Below are 19,696 nucleotides of genomic sequence, written 5' to 3' on the forward strand. Positions count from 1 at the left end.
AACTGCAACCACAGAGCATACTCGAAATTTCAAGAGACTTTACAACCAATGCTCTACCAAGAACGATCCCTGACCGACTTGGCTCTAATACCAATTATTGAATAAGAAGAGTATCCAAGATAACTCTAATGATCCCAAGAAGAAGAAAATAGAGCACACTCTTAAAGAAAGCTCACAAAACAAACTAATTAGCAAAGCTTTTCTTATTTAGCTCTAGGCTTTGTTTTTCCTTGGATGATATACAATGCTTGGGGACTTTGGTATTTATACCAAACCAAATGAAAGCTACACCACACACTTAATTAAACTAAGATTATTTGCTACCACACAAAACACATTAATTGCACCTAATTATGTTGTCTTCCACACAACCTTACCTAACTTTGCAATTGTAAGCAATTACATCATCAAACTAGATATGGACTTGGGCTTTAGATTGGGTTGTGGATTACTTATTGTTTTGGGTTGACATTGATTCTCAACAATAGTCCCCAATCATTCGGCTCCAGGATGAACCATACTTGTACAAATGTACCGTAACTGTATATATGTATACTCATACAACACTACGAAAACATGTCTTGCACCTTCATGCTCGGAAAATAGGAGAAAAAAATGCAGACTATGCATTTAATTACCCTTATATAGTAGTCTCGATTCTCTCGAACATCAAGCAATTCCATTTCAGTATCTTAAAACTGGAACAGATCCAAATCCACAGGCGTCTTCGTTACAGTATTGAAAGTTGTACAACGTTGCCTCATTAAATTTCTTCTGGAATTGATTTCATACATACTTTTTTCTTCTACAAAACTAGAGCTCAACAAGCACATCATGCCATGCGCCTTTTGGAAATTATGAGGTTTCTATTTCCTTCCTTAATTAACTTGCTCAACCACAGTATCTGAAGAAAAAAGTTGCTAATTCTAAATGCAATATTTGAAGAAGACACTTAAGCTTTTTTCACAGTTATGGGGAGTCGCATTCTAGTTTCCATCCAAATTAACGTATGGCAATCTAAACACATATAACCATCCATACAGCAGAGTTTTATCCCAGCTACGCCAACAAAACTAACAAATGAAGATATTAAATCCACAAAAAAAAAATGAACTTTAACTCAGAATAAATATTGTAGTTACCAAAACCGCTACCGCCACTATCACACATAAAGCTCACTTGTATAACTACATCAGAAGTTAACTAATTAAGCCATAAAAACAACATTACCAGTTAAAAGATATTGTGTATCCACATATGAGTTTGTAAAATCTTTGGATCGGTCTCAAGACCGATTTAAGGAATGATAGAAAAACGAAAAGGCATTGCTCAAATTTCAATGAATAGCAAGAATTTTAGAAATGAGATGAGCAATAAAATATAGCTTTGGGCTAGGATTATTCAGGGTCCTCTATTTTTGACTCACATTGAGCGACTAACAGGTTAAAAACAACCTGCTGACTATTGCTCTATTTAGTATTAGGCTTAAAATCATTCTAGAGTATAAAGAAACATGAACAATAATCAATACAAATCAGAGACAAAGACGATAACTTTATCAACAACCCAACGAGAGGTCTCAAAACCTCAACTTGGAACCAATTAACGTAAAAAATTCGTAATATTTGGTCTAACGGTTGATGATCTTAATTTCGATTCAAATGGATGGGAGTTCAAATTTGATATTTAATTGGTTCACCTATCACGTTGGTCTTTCTTTTTGTAAAAGAAAGGAAATATAGTTGGTTGGTTAATACTTAGTGCTAATAGACTCTCTTAAAGGAATTTTACTTGGGGAGCTTCTCTTTTATAACTTACACACACCCGTAGTACATCATGTGTTTTAACATTTTCACATAACATTGCATCACTAATTAGTTTGATGTCATGATGGTGTACTAGGAGTACTATAGGGAAGTCTCTCCTGTTCAAATTGCTCAACACACACACACACACACACACACAGATATATATATATATATATATATATATATATATATATATATATATATATATATTGACAAAGAACTAAGCATATGGTTTACTAAAACAAGTATGATAAGGTATAGAGCACCAGTGATTCAGTTAGTGTCTGTCCTTTGTCATATTATTGTGCTGCTGCTCTCGCAGACTTGCAGTCTGGTCATCATCTGTCGCTTGCCAAAAGCCAAAGGCAGCAATGATGTCTGCAAAGAGTGATTATGCATGCTCTTGTAAAAGCTTTGTCGTCTCAAGGCAGTCTGGAGAATATAGTACTGATGATATTCAACCCTAACGGCAACGGCAGGGTGGTGGCTCTAACAGAAGGGCGCGCGGGGACATTTCTGCTACTCACCACCCATATTAAGCATTGTTTGATATTCATATACTAGCAGATTACATGAATAAAATGATGCAATATTACATTATTAACAATGTGTACCTCGAGGTGCAGCACAATATAGGCTGCTTCCCAGTCCATGGTTGATGGTTTTGGTTTTTCACTATAACGATAGAAGTTTATATGTTTCTACATGATGTGGTAAATTGATATGGATAACTTAATATGTACACATCACTTATGACATCATGGATACGCCTAACATTATTGTTTAGATATATAGGAGCTATAAGCTCTAAAAGTGAAAAAGTAATTGAGAAGTCGGCTAAAATGATTATTTTAAGAACCATAGTCGATAAAAATGATCACCTCTTAGTATTTGATCAATATGTTATCGATATTTGATTGATACGTTATGATGAACATATCATCAATATTTGATGAAAATATCAACTTATTTAATCCTGATCAGTTTAACAATTAAATTTATAACCGGATGATTTCAGCCAAATTCCCAAGTTTCTTTTATAAGCAAAGGCTTGGGCCCTCTGCTCACTTGAAAGCTTTTGTATCGGGCTTGGACTTAGGCCGAAAAACACGTGCAGACAACTTTTGCCGTTCAAGGTTGCTCAAGACCACTCTTATAAAAATGGCACTTTCCAGTTACCATTACAAGTCAATGCAATTGGCTCTCAAGTTTCATTATCTTTCCTTTTATGTTCAATTTTCAAAGGGATACTACTTTTATTTTCCCTTGGAAGGTTAATTCAGTTTTTCTCTTACAAATAACATTTTTTATTGTAAAAATTTCATAATTGGAATCGTTCTATTTTTTAACCTTCATTTTGAAGATTATCCTTAAAATGATCATTTGAATCGAAAGTCGTTTAGTAATCTAAATGTATCAAATAAATAGATGGCTGATAAATCAAATCGAATGATAGAACAAGAAAAAGAGTACTTTTTAAGTATATTTGGATTTGGCCTAAGTATTTGTATTCAGATTCCCATCATGAAAACTTGAAAAGAATACAATACATGACTAGTATCTTGTGATGGTGCAATTAGTCCGACCCCATGTTGCGCCGGGACATTAGCTTCAATGTGTCAACATTTTGATGCAAAGTCTACTGCAAAAGCTGTAATGTGTAATTTGCGGCCTGAGGTGTTCCAATTAACATGACAGCATCCCATTTTTAACTTGACTTTAATCCCAGGGCATCTAATTTTTGGGGTCCTTGAAGCTAACATGCATAACTCAATAATGTGATTTTAAAAAGGAAAGTGACTGTAGCACACGGTTTTTAGCTTTTTACATACTTTTGTTTAATTTTAGTTATTCATTAGGTTTTTTTCCTTCTCAAATAATATATTTGTTAAATTAAAGAGCCGATGAGGTTTCGAACCACGTCATGATGTAAGGGCAACACTCATTTTCATTATTGTGAAAGATGGCCACTTGTTCAATTCGAACCACTGTTTAATTTTAGCCGTTGGCTTAGTTTGATTTGATTTATTCAATTTGATGACTATAAATAAAGAGGGGTATATGAGAAGTTAAAAAAGAGGGTGTGAAAGTCACCTCCCTTTAAAATGTGTGACAAATATGTATAGCAAGCTATGATTAGTAATGTAGTGCAGAAGTGCAAAATCAGTTAAAACTATCAGACATGTTTTAATCTTCAGGTGTGAAGTTCACACTTAACACACTCATCAAGTCTAAACAATTATTCATCTGTTACATGCAAGAACGACACTCGAGACATGAAGGTTCAGATTTTTGGATTTTTTTGATATATGGAACATGGTTGGATTTCATTACAAATTACATCTCAAATTAAATCTTAATTTACATTATAAACAGAAACTCGTGTTGAAATATTTTTAGATCGACGGGCCTGGGGGGCTCCATTCTAACGACATCGATATTGTCTCTAACTTTACCACCTGCCCAATCCGTTAGGTGTGGGGTTTTATCATAAAAGACCTCGGTATTAGTTAGAGTGGGGTAATCCTATTTAAAGTCATTGCTTTTCTTTACCCCCACCGATGTGGGATTCTAACACTGCCCCTCATGTGTAACCCCATTTAGTGGTTCACACGTAGAGATCCATACATCGGTAATTGAAACTTAGAGGTCGGCTCCAATAAAGTCCATACTTGTTTTCAATCTTTTCAGGAAGTGCCTCTTAAGAACTCATAGGCTAGCTCTATGTTAAGAGTCCCAGCTTGTTTCCAAGCCCACTTCTTGGTGTCAAGCCTTTAGCTTGCACGGGCCTGTAATCGTGGGCTCTGATATATACCATGCTGAAATTTTTATAGATTGATGGGCCCGAGAGGCCCCACTCTAATGATACCGATACTGTCCTCAACTTTACTACCTGTCCAATTCGTCAGGTGTAAGATTTTACTATAAAAGATCTCGGTATTAGTTAGAGTGGGATAATCCTATTTAAAGTTATCGCTTTTCTTTACCCCCACCGATGTGAGATTCCAACGGTTCGTTCATACACAACCAACTAGAAAGATAAGACATTAGCCATTTTTCCTTCATGCAAAACACATCAGGACACGTGCAAAAATAACTTATTAGAAATAGAGTAATAAAAACTTCTACACATGCATAAGTAACGCATTACCGAGTTCTTCCTAAGAGAGATCCAGATTCCTTTAAGCCATCCATTATTATAGATCATTTTACTATGTATAATATAAGCGCACCGCTCCAAAGATTGAGTAAGTTCGAGGAAATAGCAGAAAAAGCAAAGGGCAATGAACAGGCCAGTAATTAAATTTGTTAACGGGTTTTGTTCTCTTTCTACGTAAAGATACAAAAGAAAACAAGGCCTCAACAGCGAGCATATGTTAGGGTAGAAAGTAGAAAGGACATATATAATGTTGGGTGAGCAGGCTTATCGTTTACTTAGACAGAAAGACTTGTTCAAGTCTTTAAGGAAGACTTCCAAGTCAACTTTCCCATCAGTCAATGAAGCCATGGAAATAAAATAATAATTACTGTTGAGGGTCGGCATTCAGAATTAGAGGGTTCGAGGAGAGCCTTTGAAGTAGGGCTCACAAGTTATTTGATCCTCTGTTATTTGTACATTAATATGTATAGACATTAATTAAATATTACATGTCTCATGTTTTTAAGCTAAATATACTAAATGTTTATAGTCAAGAGTTTAAGATTGAGATTGATGAACAATAAAACTAGAAGATCAAGAGAGTAAAGAACAATAAAATTTGATTGACGGGTATAGTAAATTCAACAACGTCAATTCTTTCTCTTGTGTGTTTTTTATTTATTTATTTTTCTTCTAAAATCAACATCACACTAACGTATCAAATATTAAAGTAATCTATTAAATAATAAATTACTGAAAAGAAAAATATAAATTCAAAGTTTTTATTACCTTAAAGTACAATCTCCAAGACCACGTAATACTTGATTTAAATATTCGATAAAAATGGAGGGATTGGAAAGTTAAAAAAAAAAAAAAAAAAGATTGTAAAGGGACTTCAGTTTTATAACTGTATATGCAAAAACAAATGCCTAATGACTCGTTTGGATGTGTTTTTACAAAGACTAAAAGTGCTTTTAGAGAAAAATATATATATTTTTTTGTTCCAAAAGCCTTGAAGTGTTTTCTACAAGAAGCACTTTAAGTGATTTTTCAAGATTTACTAGCATTTTTACTGAAAATTGTTTCTAAAAAATATTTTCACCAAAAACGCTTTCAATTATTTTAAAAACACATTCAAAAGAACTCTAAAAAGGCAGCTCAATGTTCCGAACTCAACACCCTAAACAAAAAGGAAGTCGACCATTTCAATTGCACCAACTGAATTATAATATTTCTAATATTTCTTACTTTTTATTTATTTATATGTTATACACAAGATATATAAAAAATTTTGAAACCCCACCGACGTGAAGGCCCTAAACAGACGCTGCAGAGACTACACTCAAGCCGACTAATTGTTCATTCTAAAGAAAGCATTTTTTATTTATGAAATATGAGCTATAGTATTTTGGAGAAATTAAGAAGGTTGTAATCAACGCGGAGTTGCTTTGAATAATTAACCACATAAATTGGAAAATCTTGTGTTTTGTTTTTGTTCGTGGTCAGTCCCTCTCAGTCCTTGGTCACCTTTTATCAAGACTTTATGATATTAAAGATTGAAACACACTAATTTTAATTAAAGAATTATTGACTGCAAAATATGCACTAAGTCAATTCTAAGTCACTTTCACGTGGACTTCTCAAGTCCACCACCTTGCCTTAGACCTGAGATTCGTGTTATGTTCTTCGTGTTCATGTCGTTTTTGTGGCATACACGATATCTTAACGGGTCATGTCATGCAACACTCGTTAAAATAAATGGGTAATATGACCCGACTCTGAATCGACCCGTTAATATTAGTATATACATACTACAATGTCACATAAATATTACTCCAAAACATAAATACACATTTGTCTTTCAAATATTACATACCCCAAAATAAGAACCTCATGAAAAAAAATATTATTACATTACTACAAAATAGTTTTTAATTAATTAATGTAGAAGTGAAAAAAATACAGACGATCATAGTGACAAGCTCTACAACTTTTGTGAAGAGGTCAACGCTGAAATTCGCCATTATAATCTCATAAACTATAAATCTAAATTTAACCGTTGATTGTCATTTATGTTTACGTTCCATTCTTCTTACCGAATTTCCTTTTTTTAGGGTTTCTTTTTTGAAAACGTGAAGTTTAGCGAATGCAGAAAGATAAACGGTTTGAATAGTTGATATCACATTCAAATTTTTACGGTTGTGAAAATATTGCTCAGAGTTTATAAAAACTCTAGAAACTATATAACTTTGACTCATATTTCAGTTAACAATAAACATCATAACATGATATCAGCGATCCAAACCGTTCATTTTTTTTTTCATTGCTAAAAGATTATGTTTCAACAAAAAAAAAAATTTGAAAAGCGAAATTCGGTGAGAAGTATAGAGCGTAAACGACAATCAACGGTTAAATATTAATCTAGGTTTATGGATTATGTGTCGAATTTCGGAGTGAGCCTTTCTGTGACATCCCACATCGCCCAGGGGAGTGATCCTCAAATGTATATTCCCATTCCTACCTAGCATGAGACCTTTTGGGAGCTCACTGGCTTCGGGTTCTGTAGGAACTCCGAAGTTAAGCGAGAACGGGGCTAGAGCAATCCCAGGATGGGTGACCCACTGGGAAGTTGCTCGTGAGTTCCCAAAAACAAAACCGTGAGGGAATGGTAAGCCCAAAGCGGACAATATCGTGCTACGGTGGTGGAGCGGGCCCGGGAAGTGGTCCCACCCGGGCCGGGATGTGACACTTTCACGAAAGATGTAAAGCTTGTTATTACGAGCAATTATATATATATATATATATATATATATATATATATATTTACATTTTTCGCACTTCTACATTAATTATTACTAATGTTTCACTCAAACAAAAAAAAAAAATATTCATGAGGGTTTGGAGCGTTTTAAAAATCTAAACGACGATGCAACCATTGTCTAAGTGTAGAGGATGTAATCACGAGCACATTTGTCAACTTATACATTGATTATTATGAATTTTTATATATTTTGACCTCTTCCTAAAAACATTATTCGTGAGGGTTTGTAGGGTTTTAAAATTCAAACGACGAAGATGTATCCATCGTCAAAGCGTAAATGATGCGAATATGAGCATTTGCATATTTTTTTCACACTTGTAAATGAAATATTATGAATTTTTTGATGTGCTTTAGTATTTTTAAATTGCTTTAATGTGCTTTCTACACTGAATGATATGAAGGCTTGATGCAGATGCAAATTTCCTTCGTCTTCTTATTTGATGAAAATGCACTTGCAAAATAGTAACACCTAAGATTAAGGTCAAAAGCCTCACGCGCCCACGATGAATGGGGGAGTTGGGAGCTTTGGCCGAAGAATCTTTGATGCCAAAGTTTGCCTCGAGGGTGATTTTGTCATTTTACTCCAAAAGTCCACGTGTCACCTCCATAATTTTCTTGATTATTTTTGGCTCCACAAATGCCCCCACACCTATTGGGCTGCTCGCAGAAAATGGCAGTAGGTGCATAGATCTTCCCTTGCTTTAGGAAACATAAGATTGTTTCCTGTTTTGATGTAGATTCCCACTTTAATTGGAAATTAGATCCTTCTAGGAAAGGGAAATAAATCACTTCGAAAGTCTATTTAAGTCTACCATAAGTAGATGATTAAATCAACTTCAGAGAGCAATTCATTCTACCCTACAAGAGAGAGAAAGCTAGAGGATATTTGTTCCCCTCCCCTAGCAATCTTCTTCACTTGCTAGTGCAAAGGACCGTCTTTCGTTGCTTTCTTCGTCTTCACGCCTCACTAAGGTGAGAAAAAATTAATTTTCCTTGTCTTCTTAATTTTTTGGAGTCTCGGGGCTTGAAATTTGGCTCAATAGGGGTCGAGGATGTGGCAAAAAAGGGTTGGAGAGCCACGATATGGCTGCAACCATGGGTGACTTGGTGTGGCAGCGACTAGTTGGGCTAGGTGCAGCTTGGCTTGGGCCAAGCTAATTGGAGCGTTGGGCTGGCCCTAGCATGGGCCAAGCATGTGAGCAGCGGGCTGAGCTTTGGGCCTGACTTGCTGAGGTAGTGTCAATGAGGCATGGGCCTTCTGGTTTGTTGGGCTGGGGCCCGTGTGTAGAGAGAGAATGGGAGGCGCAGGGGTGTCTGTCCTTTTTTCTAGCTGAATTAGGTTGAGAGGAAAAAGGACCAGGTCGTGGGGCTTGGCGTCGCTGCTGGGCTCCTATGGTTTTGGGCCTGTGGCTGGTTGGTCCTTAGGCCGTGGGGCTTGGTGCACTGTTTTTGTGCAATTGCCTAACAATTCTTCCTTTTATCTTTGTAGAATTTCTTTGAGCATGTCTTCTTCAAGCCATCAGAATGACGATGATGGTCGGGGTTGTATCGTCAAGACGAGTCTTTGAGTAAAGTGGATTACTTCAAAATTATTTCCAATGACTCATTAAGAGATTTCCTTGAAGCATATAGGCACGCCATTCCATCTGGGATGCGTGTGAAGCGTGTCATGGAGGGTAGCAGCCGTGAGCCATGTAGGGTGGCTTAGATAGCTATCAAGTTTCACCCATACTACTTCGTGTTGGGATTTACTTTTCCCATGTGAGTTTCTTCCAAGAAGTGCTTTGGTCCATGAAGTGTGCCCAGTCTGTGTGATGGTGTGATTCATCAATCTAAGCCAATTATTTGATTTCAAACTGACCATTAACAAATTATGGTACTTCTTTGACATAGGCCATATTAATGGATTTGGGCAGCTGCGATCTCGCCATGGGTTCTTCAACCATTCGATTTTTACAAACTGGGTTATGTAGATCATCTATTTGGTAGGCTGTTTGACTTTGAGTTTGCTCGGAAAGACTTCGAGACCTTATTTATTTCTCCAGAAGACTTGATTGCCTTTACTTTTAAGGCTTCCATTGGTGAAGTAGTTAGAGAAGTTGGTGCCCAGGTTGTGGCAGCTGGAGGTGAAGCGCTGGATGATGCTGTTGCTGAGTGTGTGGCAGCTGCTGAAGTTGTGGCGACTGAATAGTCGTGGGATGTCCAAGCTACTAAAGAGTAGTCTTCTAGGTAGCCTTTAGGATTTTCTTTATTTTCGTTGTTGATTTGCTTGAACTCCATCGGCCTTTGCTATTTGTTTATCAATTTTGCTAGAAAATTTAATAAACCTGCTTCTTTCGCTTTTCTTCATCTTTGCTTCTTTTGTTTACACCCAACCTTTGAGCTTTAGACCAGACGTGCTGCTTTTCTATAAGTAGACAAGCCCATGTAGCTTATATAGCCATAGGTTTTGATGTAGAACATTTTCAAAGTTGTTAGCCATAGGGTCGGCAGACAAGTCTATGTGATCACTTGGCTATTAACTTTGGCTTTCTTTAATCCTTTAAGCTGTGTGGCCTGCATCACAAAGGTTTGAGAAAACTCTTTGCTCTTTATGTAACCAATTCCGTGGCTTATCGACTGCATAACATGTCGGTAATGGATAGAGCTTTGTATATGCACGCTAACTGTTTAACCTTTCACAAAAATGTGCGGTTGTATAAGTTTAGCGTGGCTTATTGCTCGAAGGGCAAGGCGTAGTCAGTCTTCTAGAAATCGTAGGCTACTTAGTGTACTTGGTAGCAGCTTTAGGGTTCCAGGGCAGCTGTTCATAGGGCGTACTTTGTAATGTGCCTCCTCCGCAGATTAAGCCAAGAGATAAAAAATCCTTCAGTTAGCTAAGCCTTGATAAAGACCATTATGGCTATTTTTAGAATCCCAGTGCAAGCCATCGTGCACCTAGTTACACCAGGGTAACCTGACTCATCCAAATTTGGATATTCGAAGTGTATAGTTTATCCTCTTACATCGGAGAGCAAACCCATGTAGGTGTTGGGGAATTGGTTTACTTTCTTGCACTGGAGAGTGTAGTTGGTCCTAAGGGGGTGCAATTCCTGTGATAAATCCTTCAAAAGGGCTCAATCTTCTTTTAAAATGCATGAGTGATAAATTGTTGTAAGCATGCACTCGAGCCAAGTTGTAAATTACTTCTGTTGAATTCCTCATTGAAAACAAGTGAAATGAACGAATAATTAGTTGTAAGGTAGGAACTACATAACAACTGGATAGTCTTCGGCTTGCGAGGTGGTGCCTGTCGAGCTGCTTGAGTCCTCGGGCATTAATGTAACGGGAGGTCACGCATAATACTTTCTCAGATTGTAGGTGTTCCATTTTTTTTTTTTATCTCTTTGCTATTCATAGTGGTGAAGGTGTAGCTACCCTTGCCACCTACTATACTAATTTTGTACGGACATTCCTAGATGGGATCCATCTTTTTGGAGCCTTCTTTGAAGGCAGTGATGAAGGATTTTCTTAGTACTATATCCTCGAGTTGGAACTGTCGAATCTTGGCCCTTTTGTTGTAGAGAAGTTGCTGCTGGTAGGCTACGATGTGGGTGATTACGTTCTCTCATTCCTCTTCTGCCAGATCTAAGTTTGTGGCCATCTTTTTTCTGTTCTACTCAATGTTTGGCAATAGAGTGCTGATACTTGGCATGATGACATTGGGAGGAATGATGGCTTCTGAACCAAATGTGAAGGAGAAAGGAATCTCACCGGTTACTTGTTGTTTGGTTGTGTGATACGCCTTTAGATATCCGAGAAGTTCGTCTGGCCATTTTCCCTTCTTGTTGAAGAATGATTTCTTGAGGTAGTCGAGAATCATCTTGTTGGATGCTTCGGCCTACCCATTGCCTTGAGGATACCTTGGCGTGGACATGCGCTGCTTGGCGCCATATTTTTGGAAGAACTTCGCCAAATATTTGCCTACGAATTGCTGACCGTTATTTATGACAATGGATTGAGGGATGCCAAATTGGCAGATGATGTTCCTCCATATGAAACACTCTATGTCTGCTTGAGTTATGGTTGTCATGGGCTTTGCTTCCACCTACTTGGTGAAGTAGTCAGTTGCCATCCTTACCCTTAGTAGCGGGCGACATTGGCCTTACTAGGTCGATTGCCTACTGCATGAATGGCCAATGACTTGTCTGCGGGTGTAGTTCACTAGCATGCAATGTTGGGACTGGTTTGTAGTGTTGATAATGGTCACACTTTTGTACTAACTCCTTAGTATCTTGATGCATAGTAGGCCAGTAGTAGCCTACGTTAAGAGCCTTTTGTGCTAAGGACCGGCCTCCGGAGTGATTTCTACAAATGCCTTCATGGCTTAAACTTAGAACCTTCAGGTCCGGGAGATGCTAGACAGTAGAGATGTGGCCCAATGTAGGATCTTTGGACAAGAATACCGTTCCACATGTAGTAATGTGCTGCCTTCGTTTGGAGTTTTCAAGACTTTAATCTTTTCGTGTGGAGTGTGCCATTGACTAGGCAGTCTATAATAGAATCTTGCTAGTTTGGAGTTGTACTAACTTGTGACACCTCGGCTGCTGGCTCCGCCTCTATGCTTGGTTTGTCTAGATACTTTTTTTGGAATAGAACGTTTGAGTTGATGGTCGAGGGTCCGCCTAGGCTGGCTAGTGCATTTATGTGAGCGTTATCTGCCCGCAAAACTTAAGGAAGGGCATAAGTCTGAAATGTCTCAAGCTGCTTTCGTACCTTCTATAGGGATTGCGCCATTTTCAGATGCTTTGCCATGTACTCTTCAGTAGTTTGGCTAGTGATTAGTAGGGAATTGGAATGAATTGCAAGCTTTTTCACCACCAAGTCTTTTGCCATTCAGAGACCTGCTAGTAGGGCTTTGTACTCAGCTTTGTTGTTGGATGCTTTGAAGCCTACAGTGATCGTTTACTTGATCATTAAACTGTTTGGGGTGATGAAGACCATGCCTGCTCTCGAACCCTTGTAGTTGGATGCGTCATTGACATGCAAATGCTAGAAATCACCATCGAGTTAGGCAAACATGGCTAAGATGTGTTCGGTTGCCTCCAGGGCATCGTTGGGCCGCTTTGTTGCGTTGCCTAGGCTAGTTGTGAATTCTACTATGAAGTCCGCCAAGGTTTGGGCCTTCATAGCCGTGCGGGGTTGGTAAACTAAGCCGTATTGGCCAAGTTCCAACGCTCATTTCATTACTCGTTGAGAAGCGTCTGGACCATGTAGGAATGATCGTAAAGGATATTGAGTTATGATGATGACTGTATGAGCTTGAAAATATGGTCTAAGGTTCTGAGCCGCAACAATTAGCGCTAAAATCAATTTTTTGATCTGCAGATATCTAGTTTTTGTATCGAGAAGAGTTTTAAAAGTGTACAATATTGGTAGTTGGGCCCCCAACTCTTCTCATATGAGGGTAGAGCTCACTGCTACTTCTGAAACTGCCAAGTAGATGTATAAGTCCCCTGTTACTTCCGACTTAGATAGTAAGGAAGGTGATGTGAAATACGTCTTTAGGTTTTAGAAAGCTCTTTCACACTCATCATCTTATTTGTTTCGTTGTGCCCTTTTGATTACTTTGAAAAAAGGGCTTGCATCAATTGGTGGACCGCGAGAAGAAGCTGTTAAGGGCGGATACTCGTTCGGTCTAGCTTTGGATCTCCGTCAAGGTAGTTGGAGACTTCATCTTTAGGATTGCTCGGATCTACTTGGGATGTGTTTCGATTCCTCATTGGGTTACTAGGTACCCTAAGAATTTGCCTGAAAATACTCTGAATGTGCATTTGGCGGGATTGAGCTTCATTTTTTACTTTCTAAGGATATCGAAAGTTTTTGCCAAGTTACCGATATGGTCTGATTGCTACTTGCTCTTCACCATGATGTCGTTGACGTAAACTTCCATGGTTGCTTTAATCTGCTTCTTGAACATCATGTTTACGAGTCGTTGGTAACTAGCTCATGTGTTCTTAAGGCCAAAAAGCATGGCTTTGTAGCAATAGGTGCCTCGCTCGATCACGAACGTGGTTTTCTCCTTGTAGGGCTCGTGTATGGCTATTTGGTTGTAGCCAGAGTATACGTCCAAGAAATTGAGCAGCTGGTTCTGAGAAGTTAAATCTATTAGTAGATAGATTCGGGGAACTGGATAATGATCATTCAAGCATGCTTTGTTGAGGTCAGTGTAGTCGATTTCTGCTTCAATGATCGACACTCGTTCGGGTACAAAATGTCTTCTATTTTAGATCACTGATTTGGCAGTGGGGTTGACGTGTAGCTTGTGGCAAGCTATCTTGGGGTCGATGTCGGGCATGTCGGAAGGTGAACATGTAAAAATGTCATGATTTTCCCCAAGGAAAGTTGTGAGTTCCTCTTTTTCCTTCGGGCTCAGTCATGAACCGATTCTAGTAGTTTTCTCCGACTGTTGGGAATCAAGAATGATGTGCTCAACGTCCTCCTCGTTTGCTGGTGCGTTGATTTGGACACCATGTTCTTGATTCATCTATTGTAATTTCTATTTGGTAGCTTCGTCGTCCTTTTGGAGCTCGGTGGCCTTTATGGGGGTAAAGGTCTTCTTCTTCGACTTCTTCAATATTTACACAGTGCATTGTTGAGATGTGGCCTGGTCATACTTAATTTCTCTGACTCATTCTTCCAGGATGCGGAATCAGATTTTTTATACTTGACGGAGGTTACGGCCTGCAGTTTTATCGGCCAAGGTCGCCCTAGAATCCCATTATAAGGAGACGGGTCACTTACTATTGTGAACATCTACTTTGAGACAATTGGTGATGTTTTCACGTCAAGTGTCATGTTGTCGATGGCAGTCGAGGTATATCCGTCGAATTCGGTGAATACTTCCGCTCGGTGTATGACTGTGATTTCTAGGCCCATCTTCTAGATTACTGAGAGAAGGTTGATCGTATTTCCGTTGTCAACCATCATTCTGTCGACTATAACTTGGGCTAGTTGGATAGATACCACTAGGGCGTCGTCGTGTGGGAAGTCGACGCCTTCAGGATCTTGCTTAGTGAAGCCAACGATTGGTTTAGGTCGGGTGTTGATTGCCTAAACCTGAGAGACTAATAGAGCTTGCTGGATTTTCCTCTTTTTGGAGTTGTTAGTGGCCCTCAAGTGCTCAGACTCGGCGAAAATGCCATTGATATGAATTATCTTGGTTGGCGGTTCTTCATTGATGTCTGTGTTTCTTCTAGGCTGTGTAGCTGGCTTGTCCAGGTATCTGTCGACCTTGCCTTCTTTCACCACCTTTTCTAGGTAGTTCCTCCAAATGTAGCAGTCTTTGGTTATATAACAGAGACCTCGATGGAATGCGCAGTACCTGGTATGGTCTAACTTGGAGGAATCTCCCTTTGATTGTTTCGGTAGCTTGAACCATGGTTCACTCTTGATGTCACAGAGGATTTGGTGGATCGAGATCGAGAACTTAGAGTAGTTCCTGGGCATAGGGCCTCTTTTAGTCTAGGATCGGTACCTGCGCTTGGCCTCATACTTGCTTTTGTTGTTGTACTGGTTCCCGTCCTCCTTCTTTTGAGCTATTACTGATTCTTTTCAAAGCTGCTCGGGTGCCTTGTCTGCTCACCGAGCTTCGTCCCAAAGTGTATGCTTATTTACCAGAACAAATAAGTCTACCAAAGTTAGATTTTCTTTCATGGTTAATTCTTTGAATAGCGGGTGATCCGCTGTAAGTCATTTTTAGAAGGTTGCGCTAGCTATTGAGTTGTTGCAATAGACTATTTTCGCCTTCTTTGCTTTGAAGCTCTTCACATAGTAGCATAACGACTCCTTTGGGTTCTTCTTGACGTTAAACAAGTGGTCGGACTTTTTTTTTATCGAGCGATAAAATGATTATTCCTTGGTAAAAACCAAAGAAAGCTCATCGAAACTCCAAATGCATTGTGGTAGTAGGGTGTGGAACTAATCTTGTGCCTCACCTTGTAAAGTGGTGGCGAATATCTTGCATATAAAGGTGTCGTTGTTCCGATAGAGGATCATCGCGTTGCGGTAGTGCTTTAGGTGCCTCTCCAGGTCTCCATCTCATTTGAAGGATGTGAAATATGGCATACTGAACATGTGTGGAGGCTCTACCTGCTTGATCTCGTCTGTGAAAAGTGACTTACTTATGCTGATCATGTCCTGTCGTAGCGCCTCGTCAGTGACTTCGTTGCGCTGGAAGTTACGTAATCGGTCGGTCATGAACCTCTCTACTTCTTCTTGAATTTTCCTTTTGCTAGGGTAGTGGAGCTATTAGCTACCCCTGGTTATGACCTGCTGGTCTAGGCTGTTATTTCATGTGCTCAGCTCGTTTATGTTATGGCTACAGTGCATGTGAAACGTTCCTAGCAGGTGAGCGAATTACTCATAGGTTGCCAGTTGAACTTAAGCCGGATTGAGTGACCACTTCTCTCTATCAGTCGTGTTGCCTACTTCGATGTGAAATGAAGGATGTTCCTTGCGGGCCTAGTTGAGAATAAACACTTCCCCCGGAAGGTTCCTCATGTTGATTATCGGAGTGTGGCCCAAACCATGAATATATACTCGTCTGTGGGCTTAACCTAGAGTGCATGCTTTTCTGCATGCTAAAACAAGAGTATATGTTATCTTGGGGGCTATATCGAGAGTGTACACTGCTAGAACACTAGGTTCGTGGCTAGTTGTAGGGCTGCTTGCCGGGACATTGCTGGAGAAGTTCGTCGTTTGCCATTGTCTTGCTTTGGGACACCTTGTCTGGGGAACACTGCTTCTCGATGAGCTGCACGAAATGATTCACCAAGTTCGTCTGCTGCACGAGGGCATTTGTCAACTCTATGACTTCTTGAGATAAGTGTTGTTCGCCATGTGTATTGGAAGAGCTTGGATGGTGTGCGTCTTCTTGAGTAGTGGAAGTGTAATGGACTCTAGGCGTGAGATTTGAGTTGGGATATGTCAAATCTGCGGAGAAATGGGGTGAAAATACCCCCGGTTCAATTGTCTGTCCATAAATCTGAAGTCGAGATGGTTAAACCAGTGTTGGACTGGTTTGGATTGCTAGATGGGCCATGGAAGTGGGTTGGACCACAGGAACTGTAGGTGCAGGCTGGGCCGCTAGAGCGCGTAGATGTTGGGCTCATTTTGGCACGGCTTGAGCCTGCACAGCGTCTTGGGCCTGCAGGTTTTGGGTTGCTGGTTTGGCAGCCGCGACTATAACTTGGGCTTGCTCGCACTGGGCCGTGTTGGGGTCCCTTATGGCGTGGGTTTGGGCTCGTTATTGCAAGGTGGCATGGGCCTGGGCTTGCGGTTGCAAGGTGATGCATTCGCCTTGGGCTTGGTTCTTGCCAAAAACTGCCATGATGTCTGCTGCTGTTGGTATAGCCACGGTGGTGTCTAGTGGGGGTGGTGCCGTTCCACTTGTTGTCGCGTTAAGCCTCGTGGAACGCCATGGTGGGGCTACATCTCGATCTTCATCACTTGGTCCAAATCTTTGAATGTAGGAATTTTCGTTCGTCATGGTTTCCGAATTTCAAGTCATTGTACTTTTCTTGTACGTTTATTCAAAGAACCTTATAAAAAATTGTAGGAATAAGAACATACGAAAAATCTACGAATGAGCGAGAAATTAGAAACCTTGAATGCAAGAGTCTTCTTCGAGCGTGTGAATCAAACTCTCAATGAAAGCACCAATTTGTGAATGCAAAATTTTGCCATCTTCTCATTTGACGAAAATGCACCTGCAAAATAATAACACCTAAGTTTAAGGCCAAAAACCTCATGCGCCCATGATGAATGGGGGTTTTTGGCCGAAGAATCTCCAATGCCAAAGTTCAAATTCTAAAATGAATGTGGTTAGGAGTTTGTGGGTAGCAAATGACTTAACTTTTTAGTGGAATAATAGGGCTATTTATAAGGGAGTGGCTGCCTCTATTTGGAGAATAGTGGCCGGCCATATATGGTGTAATTGGGTGAATAATTGCAAGATATTATGTGAAATAATATCTTGCAATAACATGGCAATTAATCCTAAATTAAATAGGAAATTTAGGAGTTACCATTTGAATAAGGATTTGATAAGGAGTGATGAGTGGGATTTGAATAAATACCATTTTGATCACATTTGACTCTTCCTTGATTGAGTCGTTATTGTCCTTTGAATGAGTGTAGTAATCCCGGTGTGCTTCGAGTGTAATTTTGTCCTTTTAACCCAAAAGACCACTTGTCACCTCCATTATTTTCTTGATTATTTTTTGCTCCACACTTGACATTTACAAGCATTAGTTTTTGAGGTCCTAAATTTTGTGTTTCCAATTTTGCATGCAAACAATGCATGTGAGTTTTAACTTAAAGGACAAATAAGCCTTTTATTCCTTTTTTTTTCCTTGGGTAAATTACATTTTACCCCCTCAGGTTTGGTGTCGATTGCAACCTCATACAACATCTTTAAAACATTTCAATTTCATACATTTACTTATCATTTTATTTCAATTTCAAACATCCGTTAGAAAATCCGTTAAGTAAACCATTAAGTGATGACGTGGCAAATATGAGATGGTTGCCAACTTTGTGCCACGTGGCAGTTTTTATTTATTTATTTATTATTTTATTTTATTTTTATGCATTTAAATGTAATAATTTACCCTATTTATCTATAAAAAAAAACCCATCTTCCTTGACCCCTTCCCTTTCCCTGCAACCCTCCTTCGCAACCCCCCCACCTTACCCCACCTCAGCGATCCCTAGATCTGGACCTTGACAACCTCATCTCCCAGCGTTCCAACCTCGACAAGCAGCTCCTCGCCCTCTGCAAGTCCTCCCAGGTTCTCGACGACGTAAGGGCCAACTTCGACCACATCCTCCCCAATGTCAACGCCAAGGTCCGTGAGCTTGATCTCGTCAGTCCACACTTATCTGCCTCGATGCCATCGTTGAGCACGATAACTGTATTGATGGCGTCAAGCAGATTTAGGGATCGATGGGGTAGGGGGTGTTGCAAGGGAGGTGGGGGTGGGGTGGGATGGGGGGGGGTTTGGGTTGAGGGGAAAAGGGAAATGGTTGGTTGGGGGGGTTACGGGTGGGTTTTTTGGATGGGAGAGGAGGTGAAGAGAGTGGAGGAGAGGGTATCGATGGCATCGAGATCGCTGGGGTGGGGGGTTGCGGGGGAGTTGAGGGTGGGGTGTTTGGGTCGTAAGAAATTGGCAGCCACATCAGCATAAACGTGGATCCCATATTTGCCACGTCATCACTTAACGGTTAACTTAACGGATTTTCTAACGGATGTATGAAATTGAAATAAAATGATAAGTAAATATATGAAATTAAATGTTTTAAAGATGTTGTATGAGGTTGCAATTGACCCCAAACTTGAAGGATTAAAATGTAATATACCTTTTTTTCTTTGCGCATGTGAAAGGAAAGGAGGAGGAAATATGCAAATTGACTAGAAGGTTTGTGGTGATAATGCTAATTACTATTTAGTACTGGATTCCAAAGTAACAAGGGAGACAACTCAAGCAATTAGACTTGCTCAAACTCCATACTAAAACATTGAATGGACCATGGACTAGCTTACCACCCCCTTGAAGTTTGAACCTCTGCAATCTTTTCATACTTAATCATTTCATTTGCTTCAAAAAATCAAACATTTTGTGGCAGATATTTCTTGGAAAATAGCATTGATCGATCTGCATCATTTGTGGAATTTCTAAGTAAAAGTCCAAAACGCCCAGAAAATAGAGGTCAAGCAATTGGCAAAGACTCCACATGTCCATGCTACCATTTTCTCACGACTTTTACGAAAACCGTGTGGGTCCATCTTGTTTGTTCGGTCCCAGTTCCCCACATAACTCCAGTTTCTATGGACTGATAAATTGAAGACTTGGTCTAGTGGGTCCCACAGTCCCAAAGACCTCTCCA

This window comes from Pyrus communis, chromosome 3, assembly GCF_963583255.1.
Source record: "Pyrus communis chromosome 3, drPyrComm1.1, whole genome shotgun sequence".
NCBI lineage: Eukaryota > Viridiplantae > Streptophyta > Magnoliopsida > Rosales > Rosaceae > Pyrus > Pyrus communis.